Consider the following 21,705-nt stretch of genomic DNA (forward strand, 5'->3'; position numbering starts at 1 on the left):
ATTGTTCCGGGGCCTTTGGTTGGACATACCAGGTCCCGGGATCGATACCCAGAATGGTTATACTGCTGTGACCTAGTTCCAAGAACCTCATTTCTTAAAAATAGGTTACACTGATCTACAAAATGGTTCATACACTATCAAAAACCTTTTGTTCAATAGTGGGTGCAAATAATTTGTAATCAGTAGTAGGGCCTACATAAACATTTCAGCCATAAAGAACTTATGGGACTACACTTAAAATTGATATTTTGGACTATTTAAAAACACTAATCAACTAAAATAGAAAGGATTAGAAATACTTACAATTCTATAATATTCCTCAGTATGGGTGAGTCAAGCAAAATAGTTGTTTTTAACGATCCCAACAAATAGGATACCCTTCTAACCCTTCTTTTTCGCCTGAAGTCAATCTTCGAAACGTATCTATTTTCAAGTTCCTCTATTTTTTTTATAAATAAGTATCTATTTGTGGTACAATTCCCTAGATAACAATGACTAATCCAGGCTAAATAGTATTGAAAACATGTATTATACACTTTTCATCTGGTACTATTCCTTTATGTAAGAAAGAATGCAAAAGAAACACGTCTGAGCAGATTTAAGATTAATCGCCATTTTGTGTTATTTTAAAAAACAAGTTTAAAATTAATCTGTACTGTTTATAGTGTAAAAACGGGTATATTTAATGTGAAAGCTTCCCAGATGAACCGACTATATTTTTCGCCTGCATTCTCTAAATGTTTACATTGAGAAAGACAAAAAATCTCCATCATAAAAAGTGTCTAAAAGTTGCAATATTTTTCATTAGTAATTATTTCACCATACATATCCCTTATAATATGATGGTAGATAGGAGTAAGGTAGGTCTTCAGTTATCGAAATTAAAATGTAATTTTCGTAACTTTGTGCAATATACTCGCATCTGTTAAACAGAAGGACAACTTAACACATTAAAATATACAAACCTGAATAATACGTTACACTGATCTGAAAACAATCACACCACCTGCTGATGCACACACCACATAAATTCACTCACTTCACCTTGAGTTTACCACTCGCGTGTCTAAAGCCAACTGATTGTATCTCTCATACCTTCACGCGCACTGGGTGTCAGTGTTGGCCAAGAACCACTGGGAACTGCACAACCCCTGCAGTAGCCAATGGGAAAGCAGCCAATGTTGTAGGAGTATGTCAACTCCAGTACAGAATGAATGGATCTGAAAGACAACGTGGGAAGTGTAAAAATATAACCACCATCAACACTGCAGTATCTAAAATAGCACACTTCACTTTATTTATAGTGTAAGATAAAACAATGAATTTTGTTTATATAAACATTTCAGCTGAGTAACTGTGCTAAACATGTGGACTGTTAAGCATAACAAGGTGAACAAAGCTGAACACAGCAGATTCTCTAAATATGTTGGAGTATAAAGAAATGTAATGGTTTGTTAATCAATGTAAATTACGTTTCGATATATTCATTCAGAGCAAAACACTGTTCAGTTTCTCAAACTTCAACATCCTGTTCAATTTCTCAAACTTCAACATCCAAGTCCTATAAACGTAAATTTAAACATTTGAATTAATAAGAAACACTATTAAGACGTCTATTGCTATCAATAATAGTGACAGATCCCTCTCTGAACCCATAATTAGGATTATATAATTAATTTAACATATTATAAAACACTGACATTATAAGAATGTAATTTCGAATATTAAAAATTAATCTTCAGTTGTGATAATATATTTTGCTATGAAAACTCATTTTCCTTTTTCTTACTTTTCAATCCATAGTTTAGACACATTTGAATGTTTAGGTCCCTCATAATCGTTTTCTATTTACCTTCTTTTCTTTGTTTAATAATTTTTTGCTACTTCAAGATATTTATCGTCTTCAATTTTCATTAAACCTTTCCTTTATATGTAACTTTTATTTCCACTTTAACCACTACGCACCCGACAACCATTTGACTTTTATTCTTAATAATTCACCCTACAACAATGGGTATTCCACTCAACACAGCATCACAATAGTCGTTACTGCACTCACACGACGACAATGGCAATACACGATGTGTATTATTGCGAAGAACAATGTACTCCTAATTTCAATTAATGTTCACAATGCGCTATGTGCAGAACAAAACTGTCAGTTCTCAGTTCACAGTTTGCTTGCCTTGGCTAGTTCTTCTAGCTCACTGTTCAAGTTCACTGCACGTCGAACTCAGGTCTTCTGGATGCGTCGCCCTCACCTGGACACTGCCACAATTACGGACTCAATCAAGTTCGCTGCGCGTCGAACTCAGGTCCTCCGGATGAGTCACACTCGCCTGGATACTGCCACAGTTATGGACTTACTCAAGTTCATTGTACTCGAACTCAGGTCCTCCTTGCTCGCTGCTGTCCAAGACTGAAGACTACTGTAACTTCCGAAGTCTCACTTGCGCTTTTATTTATTACACCACACGTTCTGGAATCTTCGATTCGCGTAGCTTTCGGAATCTTCGAGAGAGATTCGCGTCTCGATGCTTCCTTACTTCCGCCCAATCATAGTAGCTTTTCTCCCCCCCCCCTGCTCCGTACTGCGGCTAGAGTCAAGGGTTCGTGTTTCCGTTTCCCCGCGCCTTCCTTCTCGCTAGATGCGCGCACAACTCCCTGACGCGACCAGAATAATCCAGACGGGTGCCACAATATCTTCATCCCTTATTATATCTAATATTTGTGTAGCCTTTAACACTTTTAAGACGTTTCATTTATATTTTTAATGTTTTCTGAATGGTTCCATACACTGTCTGAATTTAATTTACTCGATTATTTATTATACTTACAACTTGGAACATAGTCTAAATATTTATATTTTTATGTATGTTCTCAGCTATAATCGTACAAACTCTTGCCTGATATTAAATTTATTTTTTCCATAAAGTAAATGGTTAACAGCGTAGCTTATCCCTTTCAGTGTAAGTTGAAGTACAGTAGAACCTCTATTATCTGTGGTAATGAAGTGGGTGGACTGGACGGTTAATCGAATAAATCGGATATCCGTATCATAAAATATTTTCATGAATTAAGTACATATTACAGTTTTGTAACTTCCTCCATAATATTGTGTTCGACATTCTAGATAGTGGACCAGAAGTTCATTGGTTTAAGTCTTGTTGTCAACAATGGGTTTATAAGGGCCAAGGAAATTCCTTGTGATGTTTTTTTCGTGGAAACGTTGGAATCGTAGAGGTTTCCTGCTGTAAATTTACATACTTTGTACACTTTATTCTTGTTTTTCATTAAATCGCGCACAGTTTTAACACCAATCTCGTATTCTGATGTGAAGTGAACCACAGTTTCTCTTTTCCCAAAGCTCTCAATTATTTGCAGTTTTATTTCGATACTTAGCAAAACACTTTTGACGCCCGTGGAAGATACATTTGCGTAGAAGATATAAAGTACCGGCACTCGAACAGTAGACAAGGACTGAATGTGGCATGGGTTTGCTATAAAATGTGCAGAAATGGGACTTTGAAAGCAGGTAGTGACTATTTTACAAATTGGGAGGAACACCTTCAGGTAACTGTTCTTACTGCCGGCAGTAGTACTGTGTAAGGATAAAAGTTTTTAATAATACATTCTAGAAAAAAAATAGCTAATAATATAAGGCATAGTACTACATTTTTTCTGCAGCAAAGAAAGAGAAAGTAAAGAGCGAGAGAAAGGCAGCCGGATAATCCACTGATCAGTGAATAGGATGACGGATAATCGGGGTTCTACTGTATGAACAAATCACCCGGTTTTTATAAATTCTGTTTTTTATTATGTCATCTTTACGGAAACGAAGTATGGACATTAACAAGTATAATACTGTAACTTAATGATTATCTATAAAAAGGTAAAGTTATTCCTATTACAGGCCAGGGAGACCCACAAGGTAGCAGCAAGTTATTATTTTTTTAATCTGTTCATTTTACAACGCTTTATCAACTGCGAAATGAAGGTTATAATGCCAGCGAAATGAGTCCAGGGTCCAGCATCGAAAGTTACCCAGCATTTGCTTTTAATGTGTTGAGGGAAATCCCCGGAGAAAACCTCAACCTAGTAATTTGTCCCAACCAGGATTTGAACCCGAGCCCGCTCGTTTCACAGTCAGATATGCTTCCCGTTACTTACAGCAGTAAACTAGTGGCAAGTTAAAGCTCCCACTTTTTCAATCGACATTAGTAGCAGTATGGATGTCAGCCACACATACTTGCAACCTTTACCTCCATGACAATCCTGGTACTCATTTCCGTTAGAAGCTGAGGAAATTGCAGGCCGAAAGTGTTTAGGTCACACACTGCGGACTTCTGTGTTGATTTCCCATAGGATCGCACAATGGACCATTTGTGTCTAAGTGTTTCAGTAGTAGTCTATATCCTTATGTAAGAGGAGGAGGAGGAGGAGGAGGAGGAGGAGGAAGAAGAAGAAGAAGAAGAAGCGGCTGGAAGCATTAGATCAACGGAGAAAATCTATGGCCCTATCGGGAATGGAACTCACGATCTTCCAGCTTGCAGCACAATGCACTGTGCGCCCTTGAACACCGTAATAATTATGGAAAATATTATATCCATACTTGAAGATATATTATGGAAATATACATCAGTTTTTGATGTACCTACTTACGAGCAGAGTACTGACTTTTAATGTCAGGAGCCAGGTTAAAATCCAAGATAGTCCTAGTGCAATTTATGGTGGACAAAGACTGCGTGTTTGGGGCAGATTCGCGCAGAGAACTCCCACTTCTTAAGTTATTAATTCACAATTTTTATATTGATCAACATTATCTCGGTGCAATGGAAACTCATCCAGAAGCTCTGCACTGGAGATAAAATCTCAATGTAGCCGTTGATCCTAAAGTGAAACACTTTCGTCAGAATGCGCAATCAATTACTCAACGCTGGATTTCGTCAGAATGCGCAATCAATTACTCAACGCTGGATTAAAAAAGAAGAAACGACATTCTTAGCTGCAGTTATTATTCATCACTGGAAAGATGAGAAATCGACAAAGAAGAAGGAATCCTGGAGGTTATCTTGGACTATTTTAGTATATTATTCCTGCTTCTTCTTGAAGAAAGTAAACCTATGAAAAGCGTCAATGACGACATTTCGCCTCTGGGGTCGAAATCAGATCTCCCGAAAATGAAGCCGTCTATCTACCTGTCTCGCAGTTCGCTGTTATGAAATATAAACCGCATATACGTGTTATGTCATACATCAACAACGAAAAAAATTACTACCAGACATAAAGTTAAGTTTTAAGTGTCCGCTCAAACTTTCAATATTTAGTATGGAGGCTAACTTTAGTAGTAACATTCTAACGTGTTAACCATATGCTAGAATTTATTAGTCAGTCAACACAACCATATTTTATGTGCGCTCTCTACTAAACTATGGAAAGCCATTCATTACACGCTTCTCCTCCTCCCCTCCACCATCAGTGTCATGGCTCAGCTATTTCTGTTCTACTTTCATGCGAAGTGAACTACTATCATCTTAACCCACTGCTGCCATGTAGCGCCCACATCACTCCTGCAGGAATCAATTGACCCAATTCCATCAAGTTTTGCTATTATGCTGATGCATATCTCCGTAATTCCGTAATCAGGGTTTATCACACCTCAATTAACATTAATTGCTCATGTTGTTGTTTAGTCAACTGTCTGAAGACAGGTCTGAACCACACAAGTGATATCAACATGGCACCACTTACGAGGCAACTAGGCCAGGAGATAATGGGGTAGGTTGGCCAGTTCCTTTCCCCCTCCATTTCACATATCGCCAATTAGCCACAGATTGCTCATATCTCCATTACAATTATAGTCCCGTCGCTCTAATTTCAGGCAGCCAATCACGTTGCAGGTCAGCTACATTTAAACGTGTGCGTCTTGTGATTCGCTGAGGAAGACTCGATAAATACTTAATACAATCGCCCGCCATTTTGGCTCTTTCGTTGGCGTTCGCAGAAAGCACACGAAGACGTTATTTGCTACTCAATTATTTGCTGAATTACAGTGTGTTTGATTTATTATCATAGGAGCTACGACATGATAATGTTTAACGGTGTGGCAAATAGATTCCTCGTATGGTAGCTCGGCAACGTAAGAACAAAAATGGCGAACGATATTACCTACCTAGACTTTATAGAGCCTTCACTTCCTAAGACGTAAGCAAAGAGGAGGAGTCACGCCGGGAATAACAGCGTCGCGACTTATAGGAGTTGTATGACATTTAAAGAAAACACTAGTATTATACTTCCTATCAAACTTGAGGTTCACAAGTTCGAACATGATGCAAAGACTATAAAAATCATTACCATGTCTTGCTCTAGAAAGAAAGTACTGGACTGATGCAAAGTTCGTAGTTTTTTTTCTTTTTTGACTGTATTTGAGAGGAATAGAAGGCAAAAATTAATCTAATATTATATTCTCCTATATTATCTATGACTCTCTGTTAATGCGAGGGTAGCTTTTCGATTCCACATCTGAATATATCTGCTGGTTTGGAGTTAAAGAAGTCATCAAGCCACCTTCATTATCAAAGGAGTTCCCTTGAAGATCGTTGGATAGAGAAGTGAAAAGGTGGAAATCTGAGGACGCATGATTGGGACAATATGGGTGATGTGGAATCATCTCCCAGCCAAGCTCCTGGATAGCTGCTTTCGTCATATTAGTGGAGTATGAGCGTGCAACAGCACTTAATGCAGTCTTCCTGGTAGTTTTTCTTCAATAGCGGCCACAAAGTGTCTGAGTTGTTGGCAACAAAATGTCAGCAGTTATGGTTACATTTCTGGGAAGCAATTCGTAGTGCACACCTTCTTTCATTGTTGCTTATGTTCACGTTAACTCTTGTTTAAAACTTTCATAACCCTTTTAGCATTTTAATTACGAAAGTTTTAACACTTTCTTTATTCCATCAGATGCATAACATCATCTTCTGTTGTTGGGCACCAACTTTTGTATGGGGTGTTGTGTGCTGAAATGACAGAACCATTTTTTGCAGTGCTATGTGTGATGGCACAAATGTTTCGAGCCACCTCTGCTGCCTTTGCTCCTATATTAACTCAAACAGAAGAATATGATGACAGTGTTTTTTTTTTTCCACTTGACACATCATCTTCTTCAGACCACAAATAGTAAAAATTTTCTTCAAATCCGCAAAATTCAAGGTGTATTTACAAGCACAACACTCCAAATGACAAATTATAAACAATCTCCTAACAATGCAGTGCTGTGATGGTGAATAAAAGTGCTACGAATTTATGCATCACCTTAAATAAATCTTCAGGTTCCATATCGTACATGGTGCTGGTGAATAAAAACGCTACGAACTTATGCAGCAACTTAAATAAATCTTCAGGTTCCATATCGTACATGGTGCTGGTGAATAAAAACGCTACGAACTTATGCATCAACTTAAATAAATCTTCAGGTTCCATATCGTACATGGTGCTGGTGAATAAAAACGCTACGAACTTATGCAGCAACTTAAATAAATCTTCAGGTTCCATATCGTACATGGTGCTGGTGAATAAAAACGCTACGAACTTATGCAGCAACTTAAATAAATATTCAGGTTCCATATCGTACATGGTGCTGGTGAATAAAAACGCTACGAACTTATGCAGCAACTTAAATAAATCTTCAGGTTCCATATCGTACATGGTGCTGGTGAATAAAAGCGCTACGAACTTATGCAGCAACTTAAATAAATCTTCAGGTTCCATATCGTACATGGTGCTGGTGAATAAAAACGCTACGAACTTATGCAGCAACTTAAATAAATCTTCAGGTTCCATATCTTACATGATGCCAGCATTCCTATGTGGGAGAGCTTCAGGCGAAATTTAGTAGCTCGTAGTTCCACATCCAATTCTTTTTTTTTTAAGGTAGACAGATGTCTCTTCGAGGAGACAGCCTCTTCTTGTCGTATAATAATAATAATAATAATAATAATAATAATAATAATAATAATAATAATAATCATCTGATTGAGGTTCTGGCTGATATGTATATCTATTATCAGGTAGTACATCTCACTTGACGATGCATCAGAGGAAGAAAAATTGTTTGTATGCATCTGAAGTCTGACTAGTGTAATATGTAGCTAGTCGACGATGTATGCAATGGAGGGGGAAAGAAACTGGCTACCCTACCCCATTATCTCCTGGCCTAGTTGCTCATAAGTGGTGCCTTCTTGGTATCACTTGTCAGGTTCAAACCTGTCTTTGGACAGTTGAGATAATAATAATAATAATAATAATAATAATAATAATAATAATAATAATAATAATAATAATAATAAAAGCAATGGATCCATAAATTAATAGAACTACGATGTTCATAGCAGCATAATTTTAGAACTTCGAACAAATACCGATATTGAAATTCTTATCTTTAAACATGACGTTTGCTTCTTATTTTTAAACAAAAGAGGGAAGATGAAATACACATGGTTGTAATCTTTAACATTATTATTATTATTATTATTATTATTATTATTATTATTATTATTATTATAATAATAAAGCCTTATAAGCTATGAAAGCTGTTGGCTGCTAAGTTTACAATATAGGCTAGTACCACTGCATTATGTCTTGACAAACAATAATTTTCCAATTAACATACATTTCTAAATTTGTAGGACCATCTTCAGGTTGTCCAAATATCTAAGGCTAGGCCTTCCCAGTGGTCTTTACCCTAAAGGAGTTCTGTGAACATCTTTTTACTCTTCTTTTTTCTGGAGCTTTTAATACATGTCCAATCCATCGCAGTCTTCTTGCTTTAATTATAGCCAAAATGTCACGTTCATTATATAAATCATAAATTTATTTATTATGTAGTTTCATTCCAAAATATCTGTATCTCGAACTGCTTCCAATATTTTTCTCAAAATTTTTCGCTCAAAAAGTTTTCAATTTATTCTCATCTGATTTTGTGAGTGTCCACGTCTCACAAGCATAGACTAGAACAGGCATAATTAAAGTCTTATATATATGTAATTTTGCTTTTTTTGTAATTAATTTCCTCTTTAATATATCCGATAAAGCATAATATTTATTTGCTTTCTGTATAAGGGCATTAATTTCTTGTTTTATATTATTGTCATATGTAATTAAAGTTCCCAAATAGTTAATCTCGTTTACTTTTTCATATGGGTCTGTATCATGGCTCTGGTCTGTATTAATTGTGATCTTTAACAATATTGGTACCAATCTTCATTTTTCGTTACGTGTAAAAAGTCTTAGTTATTTTCAAAGACGCCACTTCACAAAACCTCTGGCACATGCACTTTACGGTTTTCTTCAAAAATGTCTACTGAGATACATCAATATGTATCAGTCTATTTTTTATTATGTAAAAGCTGGAAAGAACTAAGACTATAGATACAGAAGTAAGGATTATAGGTAACAAGAAAGCAATACTGAACATGTCAAAAAGAACAAATGTAAAAGAGAAAGGAAGAAAGAAAATATGAGAGAAAGAAGCAAGAAAGTTCTTGCAAGCAAAGAAACAAAACCAAAGGTAGTAAGTCTGATTAAACTCCACAATTAGTATTAGGTAATGAATAAAAGTTCTGTATACAGTAATTATCTTATTATTATTATTATTATTATTATTATTATTATTATTATTATTATTATTATTATTATTATTATTATCGTCGTCGTTGGCGTCAATCTTTTTACAATTCACATAATTTAAACCATACAACTTCTAAGAATACCACAAGCATCTGACACAAGCATTAACATCGTCTGTGGTTTGGCAGTTCAGTTCATAAACAAGTGGAGTACATGTAAATATAAAACACGATGACGCAATGATCCATATTTAGTTTATAATGAATGGAGGTAGGAAAGATAGTAGAAGAGGGTTGCAAAAAGTGTTTAAGATATTTACGATCAAAAATATCAGTAACATGTTTAGCAACCACCTGTTCTATAAATACCACACAGGATGAAAATAAAAGAGAATGCATTAAAGAATATATGACATCCACATCTAGCAAGCCAACTTGAAACTTGGCCAATGCAATTTAGTGTGGTACATTGACTTGAAAGGTGGAAATAAATTGTTTCATATGTGGTTGCTAAGTGTCTGTTTAAGTTAATGAAGTATATTTTGTGCGAGATCGTGCATATTTGCTTGCTTTCCGCACAAAACCAATACGCGGTAAGTGTGAAATACCACATTCAGTATTCCCAACGTTAACACACATAACAATTTCCCTCTTCTTATCGCTTAAGCGTCATATTCATTTTACTGCTTTAGGCTTTTAACATATTATTTTTAAAGACGTTCAATATAGTAATAATTATAAATTGGAAACTTACCACTGCAATTTCACCTAAATTGCACTGTTAATTATTGTTTTTAAATATTTGCAAAAATTAAGTAAACTCTACAACACCACAAAAGTTACTGCATTTGTAATGCAAGTAACATTAAGGAAGCCGTGAAAAAATCAACAAGGTTCCAGACTCATTATAGACTGGGGGAAAAAAAAAGACAGACGTATATCACGGCCTGCTGCAGTATAGTAAACACAGAAAACATTTTATAGGAACAATGTTGAAGATAGATATATTTGTTTTCCAAAGTTGCCGTCATTGAACAGAAACCAAGATGGAGATTTCATTGCAACTAATTAGAAATTCCTCTTTCAGGTATGTAATAAACGATCTTCGCACAAAATAATGTACGATACTGGTACACGAGCGGTATGTCTGTTTTCATGTTCTCGGAAATTAAAAAAGCTCAACTACGTTTCGCTTTTTCAATCTTTTCCTCGAACATGAAAACGTCAACATACCGCTCTTGCAACGCATATTACTATTACAGGGTTTTTTAGTGTGCAGGCATACACAATTTGTGCAGTAGGCCTAGTAAAAAATTAATAGAATACGTGAAAGCAATAGGTAGTCTAATTCATTTATAGTTTTCTGTCTAAGGGTATGTCTTTCACTGCAAACCCAGCATTCAATATTTTCTATTTTCTGCCTTCTTCTTAGTTTCCACATACGATCCATGTATCTTAATGTCGTGTATCACCATGAACTTTTCTCCCATTCACCATTCCTTCCAGTGCATCTCTCAGTATGCAGCTTCTTCTTAGCCAGTAACCCAGCCAATTCTTTTTTTCTCTTCCTGATCAGTTTCAGCATTATTCATTCTTCATCCACATTTCGTTTCTCTTCACTTCGTCATAATGTCCATGTTTCTGCACCATACAATGCCACACTCCACACAAAGCACTTCACTAGTCTCTTCCTTAGTTCTTTGTCCAAAGAAGATGCTCCTTCTTCTATTAAAAGCTTCCTTTGACATTGTTATCCTCGTGACTTCTTGGCAGCAGCTCATGTTACTACTTATAGAACATCCCAAGTATTTGAAGCTGTCCACTTGTTCAACTGCCTCACTTCGAATTCGCAAGTTTACCTTCATTAATTTTCTTCCGATAAGCATGGCCTTCGTTTTGTTTGCACTTATCGTCATTTCATACTGCTCACAGGAGTCATTTAGCTCCAATAGCATATTTCTTAGTATCATCTCCCCTTCTGCTAACAATTCCGGATTATTAGTAGTCTAATATTCTTCCAGATCATTAGTAGTCTAATATTCATGAAAATTTATATTGTATAAGTTACCTGATACAATTACAAAATAAAAGTAATATAAACAATAACCAGAGCAGAATTAGCCTATTGAAAGAATTAAAATTAGATCCCATAATGCACTACACTTTGAAACACCAAATTAACTGGTATAAAATACATATGGAGAATGTCTTCACACAGAATTCCAAAGGTCAAGTTTCAATGTTCCATTGCCTCCTAATTGGAAAAAGAGCATTAGGTTGTCCAAAGAAAAGAAGAAAATTTCCATTGTGATTTTAACAGACCAAAAGGCTTAATACTCGAAAGGGTGTGTGTGTATGTGTGTGTGAGAAAGAGAGAGTATTGTACACACTGTACTATTACAAAAAAAATTCGCACCCAACTGCTGACTTCACGTCCACATGCCTCAGCAGAGGTCAATGAGCACACAGACAGCACCCTGTATCTAATGCGATGATTACCCAAGCCATTATTATTGGTTTGCAGAACCAGATTTCACTGTCTACCACAGGCCCCCAAATCCATTACGATGCTGAGAGGATATCAATCCCATATATTGACAGAAATTTCACGAGAAAATTCCTTTCCCATGAGTACTCGAACCAGTACTTTTTCAATCTATAATGCAAGTCCAGGCATGATGTCTTAGACTACATCAAGAGACACATCCCAGAGGTCTTCTTTAGAAATTATTTATTACATAGTGGATAGGCTAATAATAATAATTAACAGTTTAATTGTGTGAATTAATGGTATTATGAGAACCGGATTTTGCTACTCACTGTACCGGTACTTCCCTAAATTCATTATAATGTTTTTGGATGGACACTGGTCCCAGACACTGCCAGACATTTCATGAGAAAATTTCTTTCTCCACAATAAGTCGAACTATCGAAATAGATGCACTTTTTTTCCATAATTTTTGGATTAAATTCCGAAGTGCATATTATATAGAAGTAAAAAATTTTATGAGAAAAAAAATCACAATTTACCAGACATCCCAAGCGATAATCGACATCGGACATTCAAATCATATTGAAAATGATGATTATACGACTATGAGAGCAATGATATATACGCCCTATAGAAGTAATAATATAAAGTGCGTAACATAGGCTATACATTAATAAAAAATGTAGCATAGTAGATATAACCTAAAACTGAATACAAATAAAGCAAAAACTAGATATACTTTGTGGTTACCTTATTCACTATCGGTACTGTTCCAGTATCACTATCATCCTCTACTGCAGTGTCTTTAATGATATGTTTTATTTAACGACGCTCGCAACTGCAGAGGTTATATCAGCGTCGCCGGATGTGCCTGAATTTTGTTCCGCAGGAGTTCTTTTACATGCCAGTAAATCTACTGACATGAGCCTGTCGCATTTAAGCACACTTAAATGCCATCGGCCTGTCCCGGGATCGAACCCGCAACCTTGGGCATAGAAGGCCAGTGCTATACCAACTCGCCAACCAGGTCGACTACTGCAGTGTCACTTTCATCATCCCCTACTGCACAAACACTTCGATTATCGTCATATTGTATATTACTAATTACTGGTAGCAATTTAGAATCTAATACATACATTATGTGATGACATCTATCACGCAAGCAAATACAGTAGTACTCATTCTGTAATGCTAGTCCAAGTTATGACAACCTAGACCACGCAACTGCTGCACAGGACACATTGAAAACACTGTATAAAATACATTCATAAAATGTACAATGTAACAAGTAAGTTGTTCTTCACAAGAAATTTATACAAAATGACAAGTTTATGGTAAAAGTTAGCAAAAGTGTACAGTGACCAGGATCCTAATCAGACCTGGCCCAAATGAATTTCTTGCACAGGGCAACTTATAATATTGGTGCCCCAAGCCCCCATTCGGTTTTTTCAAAGTTTTTGGGTCTCTTAAACTCTGAATCCTAATAATTACCTACGTAAAGATTAATTTCTGGTCCTACAGAATTGATCTATTATGGTAACAATGATTATTAGAGGAGAAAAATTTACTCTGGTGCCAAGGATCGAATCCGGGCCCTTGGTTCTACGTACCAAGTGCTCTAACTACTGAGCTACGCCGAAGTTCAATCCACAGCACCGGATCGAATCCCTCTCCTCTAGCGTTTTTCCTTTTGTGGCTTGACTCCATGTTGAGCATATATGTTGACATATATTAAGTAAACTGCCACTATACAAGGAACACACTCATATGAGTGATTTTAATTGCCGGGATTCAACAGTATATGCACTGTTGGGTGAAGAATCTACGGTAAAAATTAATTTCTGATCCTACGGAATTTATCTGTTATGGTAACAATGGTTATTAGAGGAGAAAAATTCGCTCCCAGGCCACAAAGGGAAAAACACTAGAGGAGAGGGATTCGATCTGGTGCTGTGGATTGAATTTCGGCATAGTTCAGTGGTTAGAGCACTTGGTACATAGAACCAAGGACCCGGGTTCGATCCCCGGCGCCGGAACAAATTTTTCTCCTGTGTTAAGTGACTTACCACACTTGAAGACCCCATCCAGCAACATTCATGATGAAAGTTAATGTTAACATTATTCTAGTTCAGTCTATCATACTTTATCAAATGTGTTTTTAAAAAATTACATGGTATTATTTTCAAAACTTAATATTAACTTTTAATTCACACTAAAATATCAAGAGCTTCTTTTAATTAGACACTTTCACCACACTACAAAGAGTTAAACTACCCTATATTTTAACACAAATTTTCCGTGCCTGGTTTCGCTTTCTACGAAAGTATTAATCATTTGAGAGGGATCCAAGTTTTTGATAATAGAGATGCTAGATAAAGCTGACAAAAGATCCTGGCTCACTGCAGATTGCAAATATGTTTTTATTAATTTTAATTTGCTGAAACTACGCTCTTCACTTACCACTGAGATAGGTATAGTCAACAAAATCCTAAGACATATCCAAATGTTGGGAAAACAGTCCACAATGTTGTGTTCGAAAATAAAATTCAAAGACTTAATAGGGGTTTCTATTTTGTCATTATCCACTATTGCCTTACGAGTAGTTCAATGTAGAGCTCCTGGCCATTAACATCACTCTTTCTTGAAGAATTTCTTGGAGGTTAAGGCATTTTGGTTCCAGAGATCGAGGATCTGGTAATTCCTGCATGTTGTACAGGAATCCCCAAACTTCACTGTGTGTATCAAGTTGTTTGAATCTTTCTTGTGTGAACGATAATGCTGTGTCAGTTAATGGATAAAAAACTGTGGTTTTGAAGTGGATTTCAGGATCAAGGGGGGGCTTCATCTTTTGCTTCATAAAGAAATTGCCTCTTCTTTTTTCTGGATGGTGCTTGATGGAATACAGGATCAGTGTCAAGTGCTTCTGCTATTTCTTTGCATATAATAGCTGTGGCATAACCAGAGTCACAATGATCTTTCAGAAATTCACATTTATTCATTAAAGAAACGACAGCAGGTAAATAAGTCCATTCTTTGCATGCTTTTACACACAAGATTAATTTGGAATAACACTTCGTACAAAGTTACCGAAGAAACTATAAAATAAAAAATGTGATATATGTGATTCTAGGCTGATCAGATTTTTTATGGTCCAGCAGGGGACATTGGCAATTTCAAGAAAAATCACAAATGCTTACCTAGTCACTCTCCGTTGAAATGTTACAGAAAATATATATAATAGTAAATACAATTATAGAACTTGACACACTAAATTTGTAGAGTATCTTAACGTTTTGATTTAAATGCATAAACACACGTAACTTCTATATACAGTTAGCATGGAAGTCTTTCACATAATATTGCACACACTGAACTCTAACACACACATTTTACATAAAAGTAACTGTCTGAAGAATGTATCTCTTTTAAGGATCTGTTCATTTCAATACAGCTTCACAAAGTTCTTCAAATGAGAAATGAAAGTTTGTTTTCACTTGTAGGCCTAACAAAGCTTTAACTGTTTCAACTTCCTTTTTTTACTTTTCATCAGTCCAGATTGAGTTCATTGTGGAGAAAAGTCTTTCAACTGATGAATTACTGACTGAAAGTCGCAAGATTAATGACACTATTTTGAGAAGATTTTCAAACGGAATGAATTTTTTTTTTTTTTTTTGAAATGTTGAAAAACACCATACCACTTTCACCTGTTGGTTTGTCACAAAATTTCTCATTTTTTGAACTACTTACAAATGGACACTGCAGCAATTCTAATGCTTCTGCGCAACGTGAATACTAAGATGACCAAAGACAAAAATGCTATAGTCTTCTCAAAGAGTGCAGAATATCTCATACTGTGCTCATTGGTTCTTCTGTCTGATTCTGGGTAAGTATTCAGAAATGTGCATGAATCACAGTAGTTCCATCACGATCCTTAAATATTTATATGTACAATGTTATTGAAACAAAATCGGGGACGTCTTGTCAGCCTATGTGATTCTAGAGATTTTGCTTCAGAGTGACAGATTAACACTTCAAATATATTGTATTATATTAATTAGTTTTCTCATTGTAACATTATTTAAATTCTGTTTCAAATTATACAGCTGATGAATTGTTTATGCTTGTGAATTGAATTATTCTACTTAAAATTATATGTACAATTTTATATAGTTCAACTAAAATATGTTTTTATATTGGCAATCTGTTTAATATGCATTGTATATTTCTGTTTAGCATAACTGAAGAATTGTATGTGCTGTAAATTGAATACTAGATTGTATAGCTCATCTTTTTATTTTATTGGGTTCTTTTACGACGCTGTATCAACATCTAGGTTATTTAGCGTCTGAATGATATGAAGGTGATAATGCCGGTGAAATGAGTCCGGGGTCCAGCACCGAAAGTTACCCAGCATTTGCTCGTATTGGGTTGAGGGAAAACCCCGGAAAAAACCTCAACCAGGTAACTTGCCCCGACTGGGATTCGAACCCGGGCCACCTGGTTTCGCAGCCAGACGCGCTGACTGTTACTCCACAGGTGTGGACTATAGCTTATCTTATGAATTGTTTTAGCTTATTAACTGAATTAATCTACTTCATATGAATTGTAAAATTTTGTATAGCTTAACGAAAATATGTTTGTAAATTGAATTAATTTGTTTACTATGTGTTGTATATGTTTGTATAGTTGATGAATTATACATGCTTTTAAAATGAATAGTAGTCTGCATAGCTCTACTGATGAATTGCATATGCTGTAATTGAATAGTAGTCTGTATAGTTCAATTGCGTTTGTAAATTTAAATAATCTGACTGGCTATGTCTATATTTTTAGTAGAGCCATCGATGTAGCTCAGTCGGCAGACTCACTGGCCTGCTGATCCGAAGCTGCGCTCGGACTTGAGTTGGATCCCCCATTTGGTCTCATTAAATAGTTTCTTCCGAGGTCTTCCCCAGGCGTGGAACTGAAGCCGGATGGTCTATGGCGAGTCCTCAGCCTCACTTCATTTCACCCCCTTTGGTCTGATTACCTGGTTGGGTTTTTACCGAGGTTTTCCCCAACCACAAGGTGAATCCTCCGGCCTCACATCATCTGACTACAGCTCCAAAATATTGTAAAAAAAATGGTAGAAAATCACAAAATTGTAGAATTGTAAACATTGTAAAATATTGTAAAAATTGTAATTGTAATATTATAAAATTTTGACTTGTTCCACATCTTAAAGCTTCATTGCTCATGTAAGATCTATGGAATATAAAAAATGAAATGAATTAAAAACACCTGTCAGACGATAATTAACATTACAGCAGTCACCTATAAGAAGAATTTAGAAGAGTAACAAGATATTATTCACTGTTGGACATGCATGATATGGCGTTGCTTTCACGTACTGTTGCATTTTTATTACAAAAGTTGTTTTATTACTGCACAAATTGTGTATGACTGCACACTAGTTATTATAAAAAATGTTATGATTTCATATAACATTATTTGGACTATTTGGAGAGATAAAGTCCAAAATAGGTACATGGTGCAAAACGCAAAGTTTTAAGGTGACATGTGTTTATTGTAGTTCCCTAACAATATCTGGAATAAACGTCCTTGGCCTGCCATCTCTACCAAACTGTGTTATTCTCCTGATTACAGTACAACTCGTATTGGTGAAACATTATTAACGTAAAGGTAACAGTCTGCCAGAGTTCATTCTCAGAAAGCCAAAAATAAACTCGCAAAGTAAACTATATACCATTGAGATGTGAAGGTGTCTTGGCCTCTACTAATTGTAAACATTATGTCAAAAAAGTTGCATAACTGGCCACTGTAAATCCACATGTACTTCTTGGCAGGAGTGGCCTCTTTCTCCTCTTGGAAATATTAGAGGGGAAGCCAGAAAGCAAAAATAGAATCCCATTTATCATATCCTACAGTTTAATATTCAACAGAGACGCAAATTTACCTTGACTTTACGAAATTATATCGTGAGGGAAATGCAACTAATCTATGATTCCAGTTTATTAAAAAATGATGAAAAGGTACTCAAAGAATTTTAAAAATAATAATAAATATAATTCAAGGAAATATATTGCATCTTGCCAAGAATAAAGTAGGCCTATGAAATAAAATAAATAAGTAATTAATCCTGTGAAAAGGATTTAAGTCAAGGTAATAACGTACATTACATTCACTACATTTCGAAAGAGCTTCTTCGTTAACATAAATAAATCACAGGAAATTACGTAGAATAAGGACTATTCTTAATATATCATCAAAATAATCACAAGAGTTTATATGGAAAGACAAAAAATTATGAACATCAAACAACAGAAGTAGTTCTATTACGATAAAAAAATCAGGGCCCATACAGCACTATGACATATGGTATTTCATAAACATGCATGGGCTTGTTCTATCCTTCACCCTTATTCCATACCATGCACATAAACAAGTCATGACTCATTACGAAAAATTTCCCTCTGCTTAAAATTAATGAAACAAATTCTTACAACAAATTTCTTATTCTGATTTACTTTACGTGTAACATAACTTCAATATAAATAGAGATATAGAGAACAAATAAATTGCAAATCTGTATATTACATAAAAGAACACTAGGCCTACCAAACAAAGCACAAAAGACAGAGAATGAAGTTCGGTAAAACAATGACCATTTCTTTTCCTATACAGATAATGAAATTTGACTAACTACTTATGGGTACCGGTACAATGTGAATTATGTGTGATAATGAAGCTGCTGACCATCTTGCTAAGAAGGGTTCAAGTAAAATCTTACAAAAACCCATGTCAACTTTATTGTTTGCAACACTTACAAGATTAATCAATTTAAAATATAATGATATAATTTCAACCAATTTTCACGAAATTCCAGATAATAAAAGATGGCACTCAATGTAAGCTTGAAGACAAAAAAAAAAAAAAAATGGGAAGGCTCGTGAAGTCCGGTAACGTCCAAGTCCTACTCAACCTTGCACCCGAGTTACAGTAGATTGAAATCTACTCTTTGATATGAAGTTACCCTGAATTACGATATAAGGTATGAACTCAGTGATATTGCTACATGTTGCATTAACTCAGTGGTAAAATACAGAGTGCTGATTGCTAGTGAGCGGAAAGTATGCTGTTTCATCCTCCTTAAAGTGATTTTTTATAATATTTCATTAAATAACGACATTTTGTCTTCATCCTCATTATTTCATACTATCAACTTTGTTTCCTAATCCAAAATATATTACATACAATACACTTCACAAAATGGAAATTGCAACACAAAGAAGGAACTGTTTTTTTTATTTTGAATTCATTCATAGTGTTCTGCCCAAGGGCAAGTCTTTCACTGCAAACCCAGCATTCTCCAGTCTTTCCTATTTTCTGCCTTCCTCTTTGTTTGATCCATATATCTTAATTTCGTCTATTATCTGATATTTTCTTCTGCTCTGAACTCTTCTCCCGTTCACCATTCCTTCCAGTGCATCCTTCAGAAGGTAGTTTCTTGCGTATCCTGATGTCATATGCCAGGTCTTGCCTCTGTAGCTGTACGTCGATTTAATACTTAGATTTTTCCTCTTGGCCTGCAGAGACTAAAATACTGTAGTTGCTATTTGGCACACTGGAAAAAATGTTTGTCGACCCCTGCTCTAGACCCACTGTGTGTGAGAAATATTGGAGAACAAGGGAGATATGCTAATGGCTTTATTGCCAAAAACTCAGAATTAATTACCGGTACCAACAACAATAACATTTTTTTTTCTTTTCGTTTAAAATACTCTTCTAACTGTAGGGAATAGGCTATATTACAAAATAAATAATAATAATAATAATAATAATAATAATAATAATAATAATAATAATAATAATAATAATAATAATAATAAAGGCTTGAACTCAAAGCTGTATCTTCTGACGCTATTTTTAAATATCTGGTAGACGGGTTTTAATATCCAACGCCCACTTAATTTTCCAATCTCATTTCGGTAATTCGGTAGAAAATGTTGGTTAGAATGACGGACATCAATGACATCGAGGATCTGTGACAGGTTAGGTTTGATTTGTTCAGGTTTTTGGTGTGCTTTGCATTATATATATACTTTTTTTTTTGGAAGGCATGGCAAAAGCCTGAACAAACCAAACCTATCCTGTCACTGGTCCTCGATAATATCAACCACATTGAGTACCTAATGTTTTCTACCGAATAAGTAATAACTCTCATCTCTTTCAAATTAACCGCATTTTCAATCTGATTTCGGTATGAGGCATTACAGCGTGAGTGCCTGCGACCTGTGTGACATCTTGTGCCAGAAATCTGAATTTGCTCACAACCACTTGGATGTGATATCTCAAAACATTGCTTCCAGAAATGCAGAGAATTTCATGTGCATGAAGTGATTTCTGGTAAAGGAGCAGAGGTAGCATCATGTCTGTTAGCTCTCTCGTGAGAAAATAACAGGATGGTAAAAGCTTTTATGTCCGACACATGCTGAGGATAAAATATAAATAGTTTACTTGCAAGTACGAATAATATGTTCTTATATGCAGTGAACGTTTTGAATATTCTTAAGAGTGATCAAGAACATGAGAACTGAATGCGTGGATGGACTCTATTCTAAAGTATCAGAATTAGTGGAAGGAGATCCCAATAAAGTAGAAGAAGAAGTAGTAAAATTGTGCTGCGACGTTTACCTGAAAGCAAGAGCTACTTATAGCAACATACCGTATATTACCTGAGGCCTATCCAAGTATTCGGCAGGTAGCATTTTAGCATTTTTCGGATCTACAATCTAATGAATCAGCGTTCTCACCACGAATGCGATAAAACTAAGGAGAGAAACCGAATAACTTGATCATTTGAATAATTTCGAGGGAAAAATTGTTCCGGAGCCGGGTATCGAACCCGGGACCTTTGGTTTAACGTACCAACGCTCTACCACTGAGCTACTCGGGAACTCTAACCGGTAGCTCAGTGGTAGAGCGTTGGTACGTTAAACCAAAGGTCCCGGGTTCGATACCCGGCTCCGGAACAATTTTTCCCTCGAAATTATTCAAATCAACTTTACAGGGCGTTATACCTGAAATCTTGATTTGCAACTTGATCATTTGATTTCTTGCTTATAGCAGCAGTTACGTCATATGACTTGGAATATAACAAACTCGTTAACAAAATGCAATGTGAAGTGTCTGGAAGAAAGTCAACTGTCTCTTAAAAAGTACATGTCATTTTCTTTACTACAGTGTTTAATGTCCGTCAACAATGTAATACTTATTAAATGTTAATAAACTATGAATACATGTCTTGATGGTATTGACCTTCATTTTGTCCATTTTTTAGGTCCTCTTTATTAGTCTACCTTTATTATAGTAGGCCTATATAGTCTACAAAGTAGATCGTCAGTGACTTCTGAAATGAAAGTAGCCTTGAAACCTAAAAAGGTTAGCCAATATTGCTTACACCAATGTTCAATGTAACGAAACACTATGTTTTAAAATTAACACAACACCATGGATCGTACTTAAATGATACACAGCGGAAAAAAAAAAGACAACGTTCAGAAGAATGCAAAATTAAAGATGTCATTCTACCTA

At 35.5% G+C, this 21,705-nt stretch overlaps 1 protein-coding gene across 1 annotated transcript in view; it reads right to left on the reverse strand.

The window, feature by feature from the left end:
- Positions 1-21,705, reverse strand: part of LOC138703136 (cytochrome c oxidase assembly factor 6 homolog) — a 38,392-nt gene that overhangs the window by 16,520 nt on the left and 167 nt on the right. The window contains exon 2 of the mRNA XM_069830763.1: positions 1,096-1,220. The gene's annotated coding sequence lies outside the window, so the exon portion shown is untranslated. The remainder of the gene's footprint in view (positions 1-1,095; positions 1,221-21,705) is intronic.

The sequence above is a fragment of the Periplaneta americana genome, chromosome 7 (genome assembly GCF_040183065.1).
Source record: "Periplaneta americana isolate PAMFEO1 chromosome 7, P.americana_PAMFEO1_priV1, whole genome shotgun sequence".
Taxonomy (NCBI): Eukaryota; Metazoa; Arthropoda; class Insecta; order Blattodea; family Blattidae; genus Periplaneta; species Periplaneta americana.